The sequence below is a fragment of the Carcharhinus amblyrhynchos genome, chromosome 2, assembly GCF_965287045.1.
Source record: "Carcharhinus amblyrhynchos chromosome 2, sCarAmb.v2.hapA, whole genome shotgun sequence".
Lineage (NCBI taxonomy): Eukaryota > Metazoa > Chordata > Chondrichthyes > Carcharhiniformes > Carcharhinidae > Carcharhinus > Carcharhinus amblyrhynchos.
This window is the reverse complement of record NC_137325.1, coordinates 5247961-5265244: the sequence shown is the minus strand read 5'-3', so window position 1 is coordinate 5265244 and position 17284 is coordinate 5247961. Positions and strand designations below refer to the sequence as shown.

Sequence of the window (17284 nt, the reverse complement as noted above, 5' to 3'; positions counted from 1 at the left end):
AGAAAAATAAAGTCATGGATTATTCCTCAAAATATGTTTCCGTTGCTAGGTTGAGATTTGTGTTGTGGTAACAGATGTCTCAGTAACCTCATTGTAAAGAAGAATACTCTGAACTTCTCACACAGTGAAGGCGAGAGGAGGGAGAGGGAAGGGAGATAGATAAGGAGAGGGGAAGAGAGATAAGGAGAGAGGGAGATAGATACGGGGAGGGGGAGGTAGATAAGGCGAGGGGAAGAAGGAAAAGGGGAAATAGGAAAGGGGGGAGAGAGACAGAGAAGGAAGGGGAGACACATAAGGAGAGAGGAGAGAGATTATGAATGAGAGACGGAGAGAGGGGGAGCGGTAAGGAGAGGGGGGAGAGCTAAGGAGAGAGGGAAAAGGGGGGGAGAATATGGGAGGTCGGGGGGAGAGAGGAAAGGAGAGAGGGGGAGAAAGGGGAGAGAGAAAAGGAGAGAGGGGGAGAGAAAAAGAGAGGGGGGGGTGGAAAGAAAAGAGAGGGAGAGGGGGCGAGGAGATGGAGAAAGGAGTCAGAGAGAAATGTCCTCTGGGGAATTAGATCCCAGTCAGTGTTCCCTCAGTCGGAGACTCCCCGCCACCAAAAACACGTAATGACACTGCCGCAAATATTTCCCTTTTGTCCAGGGTGAAAGAATTCATGTCACGTTACCCAGAATAAAGGCAGCGTCTAACCTGCCACTCTCCACATTGAATGGCCCGGGAAGCAGCAAGCCAGACTGCACAAGAGCTTTAAATAGGCCAGTGATTGATCTGAGGTTTATTTGTCTAACACAGCCCTATGCTGCACACACTCTGGCTGCAAAAAATGAATGATTTTATCTGGATTGAAGAAGAGAATGTGTGTGAAATGCTGGGGAAGAATTCTGATCCGCTAAATAAACTGCTTAAATAAAACACCAGGATAAACTGCTACCCCCCACCGACCCCCCCCCACACCTCAGTGACCACCCGCCTTGACAAAGTCTGAGAATGAATGCGTCCTCATGTAGGTGGGAATAAAGCGAAGCCAGGATCCAGCACAAGTCTGTATGTGTCCTCCAATATCACAATCCCGAAAGGAATGCTTCCCAAGTGGCATCGTGCAGACTTGGAGAGAAACTTTCTTTCAGGCTGAGTAAGGCCAGTCTGGCATGCTGTGTCTGAGCGGTGAGTCCGCTGCGCTATAGCGGATCCGCAATCGCCAGGCACTTTCCTGGGCTGAACTGGGGGGGTTCTGTTCAGGGTGAAACTTTCCAGGGTGATGGGAGATAGCCAGGGGAACAATTGGTGTTGGGGAAGAGACACAAGTTTACACACACACAATAAAATGCAGCAATGAGGGAGGCAGCAGAGATGGCCAATAGAACCCTGAACAGAAAGGAGACGGAAGGTTAAAATGAAAATAAATGTGTTGCTCTAAGCTCTCAAACAGTTTCAATAGGTTCCTGATTAGTTCGGGGATGAGGGGTTGTGGGGATAAGGCAGGAGAACGGGGATGAGAAAAATATCAGCCACGATTGAATGGTGGAGCAGACTCGACAGGCCGAATGGCCTAATTCTGTTCCTATGTCTCGGTCTATAAGATGCTCAGGCTCCAGAGACACCGACAATCGCATTCCCGAGAGGAAACAGTAACGAACTGGCTACCTAGAGAGGCATTTCGTATTGATGTTAACTGGGGTTTGGGTTCTTACCCTGGCGGGAGAGTTTGACCGCGGGCCCTTTTTATCCATCTCTATTGGGGGGAGATCACCTGCTGACAGAGCCTTACAGCCCAGGACGCCGTTCTGCCCATCAGACTCTGTGCCATCGGACTATCCTGTTTGGCTCCACCACCCCCGGCCCTGATGGAGAGAGACATTGTCCGCACATTAACACCCTCGGGAAAAGGAGTAACTGGAGCCCCCACCCAGTCTGACTCCGGTCCACCGCCACTGCCTAGCACTCAAGGGCAGGCATCCCAGTTCAACTGAGTTCACACCCATGGTGACTGGAGCTGGGGGAGGGGGGAGGGGGAGAGGGACAGACTATATAAAATATGTTGCTCCCGCTGAGAAAACAATGGCTAATCTTTCCGGATACTTAAATTGCATCTTCAGTTGGCTTATTAACAATTTTAATAGCACTTTCTAAAAAATGTCCATAGTTTACCAATCCTGACTGACTGGGAGAAGGTGCAGCTGGAATTCAAATTCAAAAGAGACAAGAAATAAAGAATAAGACAGACAAGAAATAATGCATAGATATCCTTCCTGGGGGCAGGGGATCCAGGGACACTCCATCCTGCTAGAGTGATCTGGCTCTATTTCCCCAGGCCACAACATCCAAAGGGTTTGTTCACTTGCTTTTTTTTAGCCCTTAAGGAATCTCCAATCAGCTTCTGTGACAGCTCACTCTGAAATCTGGGCTCCGTTGCCCTCTCTCTGGGATTAACATTGCAAGAAGCTTCCAGCCGTTTGCAGCATTGAGCTGGTTTTGCTGGCGGAAGGTATAACCGTGCTGTGTAGCAATAATCCACACACTAGCCAGAACTAGTGGATTGGCTGCTGGAAGGGGAGCACAGCGCTCTTGTGCGAGCTGTTTATTCCCTTCACTGCTGGCCAACAGAGACAGGGGAGACAAACCAGAGTCTTGTCCAAACCTGAAGACCTGAGGCTTTGGGGAGCTCTGCAATTTATGAGAAACAGCCGCCACTACACTGACCACCTGAGGAATTGGGAGTGTTTCGGAATTCGAGCAGGGTGGGCTCCCAATACACCCCAAACTGAAGGGATTCGACACTAGCAGGGTAATTACATGGGATACAGGGATTAGGGGTGGCACAGTGGTTAGCACTGTTGCCTCACAGCCAATGGCCCGGTCTTGGGTCACACTCTGTGTGGAGTTTGAAATTCTCCTCAGGGTGCTCCGGTTCCCACCAAAAATGAGGGGGTTAGGTTGATTGGCCGTGCTAAGTTGCCCCTTAGTGTCAGAGTATTAGCAGGGTAAATATGTGGGGTGACGGGGATAGGGCCTGGGTGGGACTGTTGTTAGTGCAGGCTCGATGGGCCAAATGGCCTCCTTCTGCACAGTAGATGCTATGATAGGGTCTGGCTGGGGTTGCTACTGGTGCAGGCCCGATGGGCCAAATGGCCCCCTTCTGCACTGTAGGGATTTTATGAAACGTTAACTCTGTTTCTCTCTCCACAGATGCTGCCAGACCTGCTGAGTCTTTCCAGCATTTTGTGTTTTTATCCCAAAATTAGTTTCAGTCACCCGAGCTGGTTAAATTTATATCCCCGTTGTTTTAGAGATGGCTGGAACTGAACAAGACAAAGAACAGTTCCGGGCCAGGAAAACAATATAACTAGGGGTACCGTAAATCTGAACTAGGCTGCCTGATCCGCTCAAGCGTGCCCTCTCCAGCTAGCTTACGACGTTGCCTCCTTGCAGGGAACACTACAACAATTCTGAACTTAATTATCACGAGAAACAACCTGTCTTCGGATTACAGGAACACTTTCACAGTGTTCAAACTAATAGCACAGCTCCATTCAGAATTATAACATCTCAGTTCCTCGGCGGCTTTTACACTTCATAACGCTCAGTAACTTCTTGACAAATGAAACCGTGTGTTCGGCTTGTACATTGAAAGAACAAGTAATAATCGTGTTCCGCCTGTTTAAGTCTGTGTGACGATACATCATGTGTGTTCCTAGCTTTGCGAGCCTCTCAGCTGCCCTCTGGAAACAATTATCACGTAATTTTCCAGAAAACAGGAAAACACAAAACACCGCAGACGTTGGATATGTGACATTAAAACAGAAAAACAAAGCTAGACACTGAAGAGGTCAGATAGCAGTTACAAAACAGGTAGATAAATTCACAAGAGTTAACTTAAAATTATAAGTAGTTCTCTCCATTGATGTTATCTAACCATTTGTGTGTTCCCAGTATTGTCTGTTTTTTTTTGTCTTTCTACATCTCCTTACACATTCCTTCTCTCCTAGCAACCTTCCCTTTCCAATTAACCCCGGGTGTAGTTAGGATGATCTTTTAGCCACTGCAGTCATGGTTAGATTCTGATTACAAATGTTTAAATCGATGTCCTCTTAACTTCCACGTTTGCCTAAACTTACAAGCTGGAAATTCTGATAAGACAAAGGAAGGTCTCTCACCTGTCCACACATCCTCAGCAACCCAGCACTGGTTTGCCCTCAACAAGCAACAGTTCCAAAATCCTCTGACTGAATCGTTCTTGTTAAGGTCAACAAGAATGAGTCAGGATTCTTTGATTTATGCCAATTTCGGGTCTTGTAATCGGTCCGCCACAAGGTGAGCATTGTGAAGCATCATACGGCTCGGGAACTGTGATGCTGCAATTCCGAATCGAGTTCTGCTATTGGTCTGAACATTGAGAATGTATTTTTGAACTGGAACCGTCAAGGAGACAAAATCCTGTTCATGGGATGAACGCTAAAAGATATGTCTCCATAAACTTTGGTAACCATAAGGTTTCTTTTTAAGGCCAATGGGGTTTGACCCAGAGTTAGATATTTTCAACTAATGTTTGTAAAGAAATTGACAATGGTCATTGGTGAACAATTTCTGCAGCAAATCTACATCAAGTGATCCCACATAGGTCCATGCCTTCTTGATACGAGCAAGTCATGTGATATGCATGCATTCTTTGTCAGTACATTATTGAACCCGATATATATGTATACTATATGTATTATTGCTACAATGATGTTTCTCATGGTTACCTCCAAGGAGGACATGTTTGGATTAAATGTAACAAGTGTTATAAGTTTAATACATACATTGGCCTCTTCTCAATTCATGGGTGCCAGTGTCAAATTCAATGCTGTGTCTCAATAGCGCACAGTGAATCCCACGGGGCAATTCTGACCAGGTAATGCTATACCCGTGACAGACTGAGTAATCTCTTTAGTGTTGCTCCAATAGCGAGCCTGTGAACTGGGAATCTTACACCGGTCGGCTGCTGCATTGGAAAGCAGTGAGATTACAGGAGCTGATGTCGTACAGTTGTTGCTCTCTGAAGTCCCGACCACTGACGATGTTACACGGAAGTTGGGTGGGCAATGCACCGAATGCAATGTTAGCTGAGACACAACCTTTAACAGGAGTTAAATCCGACCAAATGTTTTAAGAAGACATCTATCACCGCCGCCATGTCACATTGAGTCACATATTCCACACGCGCATCAATAATTGCACGCTTTTGATAAACTGTTTAATTTGAAAGCCGCTGATGTGGGACCTTCATCTGAGTTATATAAATAACTGCAGCATATGGTACGGTAAAAGGTAGATATGGAAACAGATCTGTGCGTGTTAGCATTAGTGCTAAGGCCCTGGAGTTACTGAGATCCGAGAGGAGGCTTCAAGGGAATACTTGAGGCAACAGGTGAGAGAATATTTTGCAAGAAATTCCCAAATAGTAGAAAGGGTAAAGACACAGTGAGAACCGAACACAACAACCCCGGCTGTCCCAAAATAATCCCCCAAAGTCCCCTGCTCCAAACGGCTGACATACATTTACTTAAAATATCTGATCCTGGGATCTTTAAATTGATTATGCAGCGAGCACACCATGAGAAGCTTGTAGCATCACGTTTTTACATTTAGACGCATCACTATGCTTTGGATTCCTAAGACTGCCCAGCTCCAGGCACCCGCGGTTCAGCCCCTCCAACTTTCTCACCTAACTCATTCAATCACTAACCAGTCTCTTGTGGGGAAGGGAGAAGGAGCGACTTGTTTAGATAATATGCATTCCATTATTGCTATCCCCATCAATCTTGATTTATTGAATCTACCAATCTCCGCTGAGCAGTAATTAAGCTTCTGCTTTCTTTTTACTGGCACAGAGTCAAAGAGGGACCCGTTTTAATAGTTCGGAAATTAAAAGAGAAAACGCTGGAAAATCTCAGCAGGTCTGGCAGCATCTGTAAGGAGAGAAAAGAGCTGACGTTTCGAGTCCAGATGACCCTTTGTCAAAGCTCGTGATATCAAAAGCTTTTGTTTAGCTCGGAAATTACTGCCTGCGCATTTTAGAAAAATGCGACAGGACAGGCACGGGTTAAAATAGTTCATTTTTGACACCGTGAACTGTGGCTAAGGTAACGGCGAGTCACACTCTCTTTAAATCCAGACACTAACTAGGAGAGGCTAATTTTGTTAATCTTACTCGGGGAATTGTAAATATGTTCAGTCCAACACTCAGTGCAACACATGGGGAGCAAAGTTAAACGTGGCTGAGACCTCATGGACGTGAGCTGAAATGCTAATACTGTAAGTGATTTTTTTTTACCTTGGTTTGCAGAATAAACACCTCCGGCCCAATGGGTTAAAAGCTCTCTTCTACACAGCCGCGCTCTCATTTCCCCGTGCTGGTGTTCAGAGTGCCCGGGATAATGTTGGGGACACATTCAGCACGGTCCCACCTCTCGCCTGCCCCAAGCACTCAACTGCCCCATTTCATTCCGCCCCGAAAATACGATGTGAAACGACAGCGTTGTCGCTCTGTAACACCCCGGCCAGAGACTGCGAACACAGCCGACCAGGGGATGGGACTAACTGAGTGGAAATAGCTCAGGCTGGAGTTTGCAGAGACAGTGAATTCTGTGAGTTTTTTTTTGGGCGCGGTGTTTTATTTAAGAGGAGGTGACATCTCACACCAAGCAGAACACTCCCCCCCCCCCCGCTTCCTGAGAAAGCACTCACGCTTTCACCCTCTTTAACAGAGACGCGAACACACCTCAGCATTGCACACACACACCCGCCTTGAGAGGCAACTTTCTTTTTGTCAAAGAGACGCTTTTGTTTCACAAATAAAAGTCACTTTAAACTCTTCCTCCCATCCAAATGTGAGCTGATATTTTTTTTTCTCTGCTGGGACAGCATAGATGCGAAGGGCCGATCGGCCTGATTCTGCACTGGACCATGTTCAGATTTAGTGGAGATGCCAGTTACACACACACACACACACACACCCTGGAGCCATCCAAGAGCGGCCAGGACTCGAAGGGGTTAAATCCACAGCTAACTTAAAACATTCTCCAGAGACAATCCCTCCCGGAATGGGGGTGGGGGTGGGGTTGGGGGTGGGGGGAGGTTTGAGGGGTTGGGGGGGGGGGTGGAATGGTTGTGTTGACACTGATTTTGATTTTGGAGCTGGTGTTTCTGCGACATCAGAGTACCTGAATTGCTGCTAAATCGCAAAGGGCGAGAGAGAGCCAGAATATGATCTGAGCTTGCCCACAGCAGCGAGGTAAGCTGGGTGTCATTGCCAAGCACTCCCCATTTAAAGAGACAACATTAATAGTGACAGAAGATAGACTTTGTGCTTCGTTGTAGTTGCCTGCCAGAAATGTCCACAACCGGTGTCTCTCTCCCTCTACAATCGGTTTATAATCCATTATACACACACACACATATAAAAATATATGTATATATCTGACCAACATTTGCAGCAAGATCAATAATCTGGCACCCAACGCTAAACGCAGAAGTAGAATTAAATGCAATGATTGGAGAGGCCTTTCTATCTGACAGTATTTTCATATCGCCCCTGTTTTAAACTCCGCTGTCAGGGATGCTCAGGTTATGTGTGTGAGTGTGTGAGTGCCTGTCTCTGCCGCATGTTGCTTCTCAGGATGCCTGCTTGACCTTGGCCGCACACACACACACACACACACACACACCAATGCACAACCCCAGTATTAGACTGGAGAGGAACCTTCCTCCTCACTAGCCCCAAGTCTATCAGCTTCGCCCGAGAGCCGGGATGATTTGTCACTGCAGTTTTGCAGAGGGAAGGCAGTGGGGCAGACGCTCTCTGGCGCTGGCAAGCTCCCTCTCTCTCCCTCTCCTACACAGAAACTCGCTCAGTCTTGCCTGTTTAGGATTCTTCCAATCTGCCTCAGCTCCCGACAAAGGTGCAATGCAATTAAAGCAAACTATTAAAGTTAGCTGGAACGCACACATCTCCAAATGTTCAGGTACCAAAAAAGTGAACACTGCCCCACTCAATTCTCTCCCACAACATTCCTCGCCCCCCGCCCCCCCACATCTCAGCGCTGCACTCTGCTTATATAAATTACACATTGTATTACAGCGCTGACAATCACAAAGGCTGTTTTTCATGCGTTGAGGGAAGAGAAGGGGAGAGAGTGAGAAGGAGAATGAAATGATTACTCACTGCCTCTCTCCCAACAAAGTGCCCGCCGCTGGAAAACCTCAAGCCCCGGCGGGACGGACGGTGGTCGGTCCTTCCTTACCTTTTCTCTGGCAGGGACTTTCCGGGGAGATGTTCAAGCCTCTGGGCTCCGGCAACAGTGTGGTGATGGGGAATAGCTGAGTGTCTGGGTCACTCACCGCCGCCGCTCCTTTCCCGGTACTGAGATCCCAAGACTTGCTTCTTCCATCTACTTCAAGCTCTCGGAGGCAAGAACCCGCAGCAAGAGAGAGTGAGAGAGAGAGAGGGAGGTGATGGTGAGGGGGGGTTGGGTGGGGGGAGGGGTGTGGGGGGGGGAGTACTGGGGGGGGGGAGAGAGACAGACAGACAGAGAGGGAGAATTTTTCTGACTGTCAGTCCGCTGATTGGTGACCATTCGGGTCCTCTGCTTATTAATAATAATATCCGCCCGAGGCAGGGGAGGGAGTGACGAGACTTGTGTGCTTTCACGGCTGGTGCCTCTCTGCTCTCTGCACAGGCGAAGGGGCACTGGGAATCCTTGTGTCTTGCAGACTGAGGGATTTGCAAGTGAATTCAGTGGGAGTGTTAAGAGTGAAGAGCTTTATTTTAAAAAGAGCTCCCCCCTCCCCCCGCCTCCCCCCCCCCACACACAGTGATGGATTGACCTCTCTACATTTGAAGTTTGAAGCAATTGCATCTTTCTCTCTCTCTTCTCTCCCCCCACACACACTTTATAAACTGTTTCTTTCATGATCTGTGATCACATATATATATATAAAAAAGATGAAACAAGGCAACAAATTGTTAGCTGTTTTCACACCAGGCACCTCTGCTACCAAACTGAGATAAGGTAGCCTTTGCTGTTCCCACATTGCCCTGAACAGATCCATTATTGCTCAAAGCACTGACAGTTTCAATAGCACTAACCCTCTCACCATGAAAGTTTATGTTTGTGTCCCGCCTTCCCGCCCCCCCCCACCCCGTTCCTTGGCTAAAATAAAATGGATAAAAACAAAATTAATGTCAATCTGACGGGGGAAAAATAAAGTTCCATTATTTTAGCAATGTCCCCCTGTGTAGAAACCTGAGCCGACATAACTAACGTATTCATAGAATCCTACCAAGAAAATACTTTTGTACTTAATGACTTTTGCACTTAATGACTTGCTTCAATTGCCTGTCATATAAATATTTAGCTGGAGAGTAATCCATTCTTGCGCTGCTTAATACACAGAACTAACACGGCTCCTTGAGTGTGGAAGAGAGTGCCCCCCATCCCCCACCCCCTTCTCAGAGTTGGCAGAATTTCCAGTCCCTATTCCCAGGACAGTTCAAGCCAAAGATTCTGAGTCGAACTCGTGCTCTGAGGAACCTGGTCTCCTGGAACATTTGTCTTCTGTGTGCATTCTTCCTCGAGTTTTGCACGCAATCTTTGAAGAAATATTGATTACAGTAAAAGATTCACAGCACAGAGGGGGACCTTTTGGGCCATCGTGTTCAGGTTGGGAGAGAAATGGGGAGGTGGCAGCGTAGTGACATCGTCGCTGGGTTGGTAATTCATGGACGCTGCCATAAGATTTGCGGACCTGGGTTCAAATCCCACCATGGCAGATGGTGATATTTGAATTCAGTAAAATAAAATCTGGAATTCAACATTTACTGATGCCAATTATTGTAAAAACTCATCTGCTTCACTAATGTCCTTTAGGGGAGGAAATCTGCGGTTCTTACTGGTCTGACTACATTTGACTCCAGATCCACAGCAATGTGGCTGACTCTTAACTTCCCTCCGAAATAGAGGGCAGTTAGGGATGGGCAATAAATACTGGCCCAGCCAATGGTGCTTATGTCTCATAAATGAATTTTAAAGAGGCTGCAATTTTTTAAATTATTTGATCATGGGATGGGGGCATCACTGGTTGGGCCAGCATTCATTGCCCATTCCTAACTAAACTGAGCTAGGTCATTTCAAATGGCATTTAAGAGTCAACCACATTGCTGTGGCCCTGGAGTCAACATGTAGGTAAAGATGGCAGGTTTCTTTCCCTAAAGGATATTAGTGAACCAGATGGGGTTTTTTTGCAACAACAGCAATGGTTTCATCATCATCAATAGACATAGATTCCAGATTTTAACAATCAGATTCAAATTTCACCATCCGCTGTGGTGGGATTTGAACCCAAGTCCCCAGAGTATTAACCTGGATCCCCGGGTTACTAGTCCAATGACTGCAGTGTCACCACCTCCCCTAAATCTGAAATAAAAACAGAAAGTGCTGGAAAATCTCAACAGAACTGATAATGTCTGCAGGGAGAGAAACACAATTAACATGTTTTTGAGTCCACCATGAGCCTTCAGGATAGAAGGTTCCAAGGAAGACTCACGTTGCATTAGGAATGTTAACTCTGTTCCTCTCTCTGCAGATGCTGCCAGACCTGGTCTGACTACATATAACTCCAGATCCACAGCAATATGGCTGACTCTCAACTTCCCTCTGAAATAGAGGGCAGTTCGGGATGGGCAATAAATACTGGCCCAGTATTTTTGCTTTTTATTGCAGATTTCAGTCCAACTCCACTGCCCAGCTCTTGGCTATGGTCCTGTAGGTTACAGCACTTCCAAGTGTATATCCAAATGCTTTATCACATGTGATAAGGGTTTCTGCCTCTTTTACTCCCTGTCAGGCAGTAAGTTCCAGGCTGGCACCACCTTCTGGGTTAAAAAAGATTCTCTCCAATTCCCTTCTTAGCCTTACATTGATCACTTGAAATTTATTAGTTCTGGCATTGACCTTTTGGCTAAGGAAATAGACTTTTCCATTACACTGTATCCAGAAGCCTCATAATTGCATACACCACAATTAAATCTTCTCTCCTCTGCTTAAAATAAATCAACCATAACCTACCCAATTTTTCTCCACAGCCAGTGTTGGTCATTTCCTGAGCAGCGAGTGACAATCCAATTTAATTTCTGAGCATAGGGAGATGCACAAGGACCAAAATGGGGTCAAAAGAAAAGTTCACTTTTGAAATACAGAACAGTCCGAGGCAAAGTCAGACCGTTACTTGACACTGAAGGTTGTTGCATTCCTTTCACTAATGCTCTCACTGGAAAAACTAACATTAGTACCAAAAAAAATGAAACTAATTGAAAGGTCACTCTTCTTAATAGCTCATGTAGCATTACATTGATGCTAGATCATTGTCACAGTCCATAGCACTTAAGAGAGTATTCCTATTAGCTGAATAGCAGATGATAATCCAAAATCATTCTGCAGTGTTTAATTGGAATCACTCCTGTTATTATACTTTTACATTATATGCTGCATTTTTATTGGAGAAATGTTTCCCTCTTCAGGGTTGCCAGCCCACTCCGTTCCATTTCACAGCACAGTCACTTTGTAGCAATAGGGGTGTGAATCACAACCACCTGTTTTAGTGCTATGTGATACTTGAAGAATATCCTGCAAAGTTCTGGCCACCATTTACATTACCACATCATATAGACCTCAATGCCAGAATTCTACCACCTTGCCTGCCCAAGAATGTCCATTGACCACAGGCAGGAATTTCCAGTCTCACTCAAGTGAGGCTGTAAAATCCCGAGAGGTAACTCTTGGTCTGTACGACTTCTGGAATGGGTTTCAATTACCTGAGCAGTTCAGAGAGGAACTTCTTTCCTGCAGATTTTCTATGTTTTCTGCCTCTCACAGAAGATTATGAGGTTGAGGAGGGGCGAGGAAGATTGGGGGTGGGGGAGGGGGGGAACGCAGGGCGGGGGAGACAGTGGGCAGCAGTTTTTAAAAATTCATTCATGGGATGTGGGTGTTGCTGGCTTGGCTAGCATTTATTGCCCATCGCTAATTGCCTTTGAGAAGGTGGTGGTGAACTGCCTTCTTGAAACCACTGCAGTTTATGTGGTATAAGTATCAGGGAGGGAGTTCTGGGATTTTGACCCAGTGATAGTGAAAGAATGGCTGATGTGTCTCCAAGTTAGGTGGTGGTGTTCCCATGTGTCTGCTGCCCTTGTCCTCTTAGATGGTGGAGATCGTGGGTTTGGAAGGTGCTATCGATGGAACCTTGGTGAGTTCCTGCAGGACATCTTGTAGATGGCACACATGGTTGCTGCAGTGCATCAGTGGGGGAGGAATTGAATGTTTGTGAAAGGGATAGTAATCAGTAGGACTGCTTTGTTCTGGACAATGTCAAATTTCTTGAGTGTTGTTGGAGCCGCACTCATCCAGGCAAGTGGAGAGTATTCCATCACACTCCTGTCTTATGCCTCGTAGATTGTGGGCAGGCTTTGTGGAGTCAAGAAATGAGTTACTCACTGCAGGATTCTAAGCCATTGACCTGCTCTTGCAGTCACAGTATTTATATAGCTGGGTCCAGTTCAGTTTCAGCTCAGTAACCACCAGAATGTTCAGTGATGGTGATGCCATTGAATGTCAAGGGGTGTTGATTAGATTTTCTTTTATTGGAGATGGTCATTACCTGGCATTTGTGGGGCACGAGTGTTACGTGCCACTTGCCAACTCAAACCTGGATATTGTCCAGATCTTGTTGCATTTGAACATGAACTGCTTCAGTATCTGAGGCATCACCAATGATAGTGAACATTGAGTAATCATCAGAGAACATCCCTATTCTGATCTTCTGATGAAGCAAAGTAATTGAAGAAACAGTTGCAGCTTGTTGGGCCTAGAACACTGCCCTGAGAAACTCCTGCAGTGATGTCCTGAAGCTGTGATGACAGAGCTCCAATGGCCACAACCACCTTCTTCTGGGCTAAGTATGACTCTAACAAAGTATTTTCCCCAATTCTCATTGGTTCTAGTTTTGCTACAGCTCCTTATGGGGATAAGAAGCAAAGCAGCCAGCATAATTAAGGACCCCACGCATTCCGGACATTCTCTCTTCCACCATCTTCCGTCGGGAAAAAGGAACAAAAGTCTGAGATCAAGTACCAACCAACTCAAGAACAGCTTCTTCTCTGCTGCTGTCAGATTTTTGAATGGACTCACCTTGCATTAAGTTGATCTTTCTCGACATCCTAGCTATGACAGTAACAGTACGTTCTGCACTCTCTCATTTCCTTCTCTATGGATGGTATGTTTTGTCTGTATAGCGCGCAAGAAACAATACTTTTCACTGTATGTTAATACATGTGACAATAATCAATCAAATTAAATCAAATCTAATCAGAATAGAAATTGGAGTTGACGAATATCACATCAGATCAGTCATGATCTCATTGAATGGTGGAATAGACCCAATGGGCTGAATGGCTTATTTCTGCTCCTAGGTCTTATGGTCTTACGGATTGATGCCACATTTGGTCAAATTTGGCATTGATATCAAAGGCAGTCACTCTTATTGGAAGAAAGATATGTCTACCCTTGCATTATTATATGGAGTAGCCTTGATGGACCAGCAGTCATTTCCAATTTCTTACAGAATAGAATTATAGAATCCCTACAATGCAGAAGGAGGTCATTAGGCCTATCGAGTCTACATCAAACACAACTCCACCCAGGCCCTACTGCCACAGCCCCACATATTTACCCTGCTAATCCCCTGATACTAAGATCAATTTAGCATGGCCAATCAACCTAACCTTTGGGCTTTGGGAGGAAACTACAGCACCCAGGGGAAACCCACAGAGACACGAGGAGAATGTGCAAATTTCACATAGACAGTGATCCAAGGTTGGAATTGAACCTGGGTCCCTGGCATTGTGAGGCAGTAGTGCAAACCACTGTGCCACTGTGCCATTCAATATCCCAACATTCCTATGTTTAGTTCCATCACTTTTAATGGGTAACTTCTATTATTTAGCAAGATGCACCAAAAGAAAATAACAACTTAAGGTAATTTCCATTTTAGAAAAAAAATTCACTGAACAACAAATTTGTGAAAGTTTATTCTTTTCTCTGTTGCTCTGGGTTCTGGACGAGTGACTCTTTTAGATAAATAACTACAACGGATAACTAGGATTTATAATCATTATTAGTGAAAATTCAGGATAACCGGTTACTCAATGGCAGAAATCGACTGTATTTACAAGGGAGGATTCAATTGGCTAAGCATTGTGCGAACATGCACTGTATGTTCAATACTTTTCAAATGAATGAGCAATGGGTAAGGTCAGTGACGCATGTAGACAGAGAGAGCATTGGTTTGGCCAACATGTTTCCAAAATGGTGCCCATCTTAGAGACACTTGCTAAATCAGAATATCACTTTCAAATTGACATTCTAACAATAAGCACATTTTCTTTTAAAACTCATTTTGTGGGATGTGGGCAGTACTGGTTAGACCAACATCCATTGCCCATCCCTACTTGTCTTTGAGAAGGTGTTGGTGAGCTGCCTTCTTGAGTTGCTGCAGTCCATGTGGTGTAGATACACCTACAGCGCTGTTAAGGAGCGATTTCCAGGATTTTGACCCAACAACAGTAAAGGAACAACAATACATTTCCGAATCAAGATGGCGAGTGACTTGGAGCAGAACCTCTAGGTAGTGGTGTTCCCAGGTATCTGCTGCTGTTGTTCTTCTAGTTGGAGGTGGTTGTGGCTTTGGAAGGTGCTGCCTAAGGAATCCTGGTGAGTTCCTGCACTGCATCGTGCAGATGGTACATACTGCTGCTACTGTGCGTCAGTGTTTCAGGGAGTGAATGTTTGTGAATGGGGTGGCAATCAAGTGGAATGCTTTGTCCTGGGTGGTGTTGAGCTTCTTCAGTGCTGGAGGTGCACTCATCCAGTCAAATGGAGACTATTCCATCACACTCTTGACTCGTGCCTTGTAGATGGTGGACAGGCATTGGGGAGTCAGGAGTTACTCACTGCAGGCTTCATAAACTTTGATCTACTCTGATTAGTCTTTCTTTGACTAGTCCAGTTCACGTTGTTGTCAATGGTAATGTCCAGGATTTTAATAGTGGGGGATTTAGCAATGGTAATGCCATTGAGTGTCAAGGTTGGACCCTCGCTGTTGAAGATGGCCATTGTCTGATGCTTGTGTGGAGTGAATGTTAATTGCCACTTGCCAGCCTAAGCCTGGACATTGACCAGGTCTTATTGTATTTGGACATGGACTACTTCAGTGTCTCGGGAGTCGCGAATGATATTTAATATCGTGCAGTCATCAGCGAACATCCACGCTCCAACCTTATGATGGAAGAAAAATCATTGATTTTACACAATGATATCTTGATTGGAATTACAGATAAGATCTATCACTTTTTGTTGGAAAGTTTATTGTATCCATGCAGAAGTGTTTCTTGGTTGAAAAGTTCCAAGGATTCAGCCTGTGCTGCGACCTTAACACCCCTGGGTGTGAGAGGTTAAAAACAATCAGGATTCTTACTGCTGCTTGCTACACAGCGATCCCTGTTTCCTGTTGTAATGTGGCTCTGTCTCTCACCCAGTGCTCACAAGGATACATGTTGTAGATGGGGAATGTAGTTCAAGTTTATTTATTAGTGTGGCAAGTAGGCTTACATTAATACTGCAATGAAGTTACCGTGAAAACCCTCTCATCGCCACACTCTGCCGCCTGTTCGAGGTACACTGAGGGAGAAGTTAGCATGGTCAATCCATCTAACCAGCACGTCTTTTGGACTGTGGGTGGAAACTGGAGCAGCCTGAGGAAACCCACACAGACAGGGGGTTGAATGTGCAAATTTCACACAGACAGTGACCCAAGCAGGGAATTGAAACTTGGGTCGCTGGTGCTGTGAGGCAGCTGTTGCTAACCACTGTGCCACTGTGCCGCACCAATGGGTTTAGAGTCAGCTGCCAAAGTTGAGATTGGCATGGATTGAGAATCAAACCAAGGATCTTCTGTATGGCACAACTCCACACTGAACAATGCAGCTTAAAAATAAATTAGAATGGTTGGTATTGAATTGGGGCTGATTGACCACACAAGCAAACAGCTGTTTTATTAAATGAAAAGCACTAACAAGAACAAATAGAGGAATAAGTACAAAACGTGGGCTCGAATTGACAAAATGCACATTTTGCTCAGAAAAGGAGGGAGTGAAAAGGGATTGAAATATGGAAAATACATCCTAATAACCACTGTTTATTTATCTGTTAGTCTGCAATATGTGGGGAGATCTTATTTCTCTCAGTGTAGTGAGTCTTTCGAAGTCCCTTCCTCAAAAGACAGAAACAGAGTCTTTGAATGTTTTTAAGGCAGTGATAAATGGATTCTTATTAAGGGGGTAAAAGGAAACTCGGGGTAGGCAGGGGAGTACAATCAGACCAGCCATGATATTATTGAATGACAAAGCAGGCTCGAGGGGCCAAATGGCCTACTTCTGCTCGCAATGCATACATTTGTATGTAAACAAATATGTTTCAAAAAGTAATAGTGGATTTCAATGAAGCATGGTTAACAAATAGGGTAAGGTGCATGGAAGAAATAATTCATTTTTGCTGAAGGTACAGGTCCAGATCAAAAGGGGAACTTTCAACATTTCTGGCTAATTACACAGAACAAGCCCATTCTTAGTGCAAGGAGCTCACCCTGGATTGGACAGTAGGAGCAGGGGCCAAAGCAGAGGCCTGGTGTCACACTCATGGCCTCACCAACATTGAAGGCCTTCTGCCTGCTGCTGGTCTGCAAAGGGTCGGAACGCCTTATCACCAGAAGCGCCTCTCCATTTGGGTGTTCCGTGGTTTCAGAGGGAGAGGAAGGTGAGTTAGGGGCCTGAGAACGCTCGATAACAATTCACCAAAATCATAACATTGAAGCCAGCATCTTCCCCAGGTTCAGGGACAGCTCCATTGAAATTGGGAAGCCCTGTAAGCCTTGGGCCTGCCTTATGGGAGCTGAGAGTTGATGGAATGTCTTTCTGTCCTTTGATGTGTCTGAGAGTACGGACACAGAGGAAAATCTGCCCTTATTGTATCCCTAGGACATGCAAATCAAGGCTTCTGCTCTTAACTTGATAAGGGAGGGGGACAGTTTAGAACAGAGTTGAGGTGGAACTTCTTCACTCAAAGGGTGGTGAATCTCTGGAATTCTCTGCCCGTTGAAGTGGCAGAGGCTACCTCGCTAAATATATTTAAGACAC

At 45.5% G+C, this 17284-nt stretch overlaps 1 protein-coding gene across 2 annotated transcripts in view; it reads right to left on the bottom strand.

Moving 5' to 3' along the window:
- The window catches only part of LOC145351827 (cadherin-6-like), a 174419-nt gene extending 165941 nt beyond the window's left edge, over nt 1-8478 (bottom strand). Inside the window, exon 1 of one of the 2 annotated variants that reach the window (XM_080201519.1) lies at nt 8283-8478. The gene's annotated coding sequence lies outside the window, so the exon portion shown is untranslated. Of the gene's footprint in view, nt 1-6313; nt 6608-8282 lie in introns of those variants that run through there. The other variant, XM_080201509.1, reaches the window with a different exon arrangement.
- Between the last annotated feature and the right edge of the window lie 8806 nt (nt 8479-17284).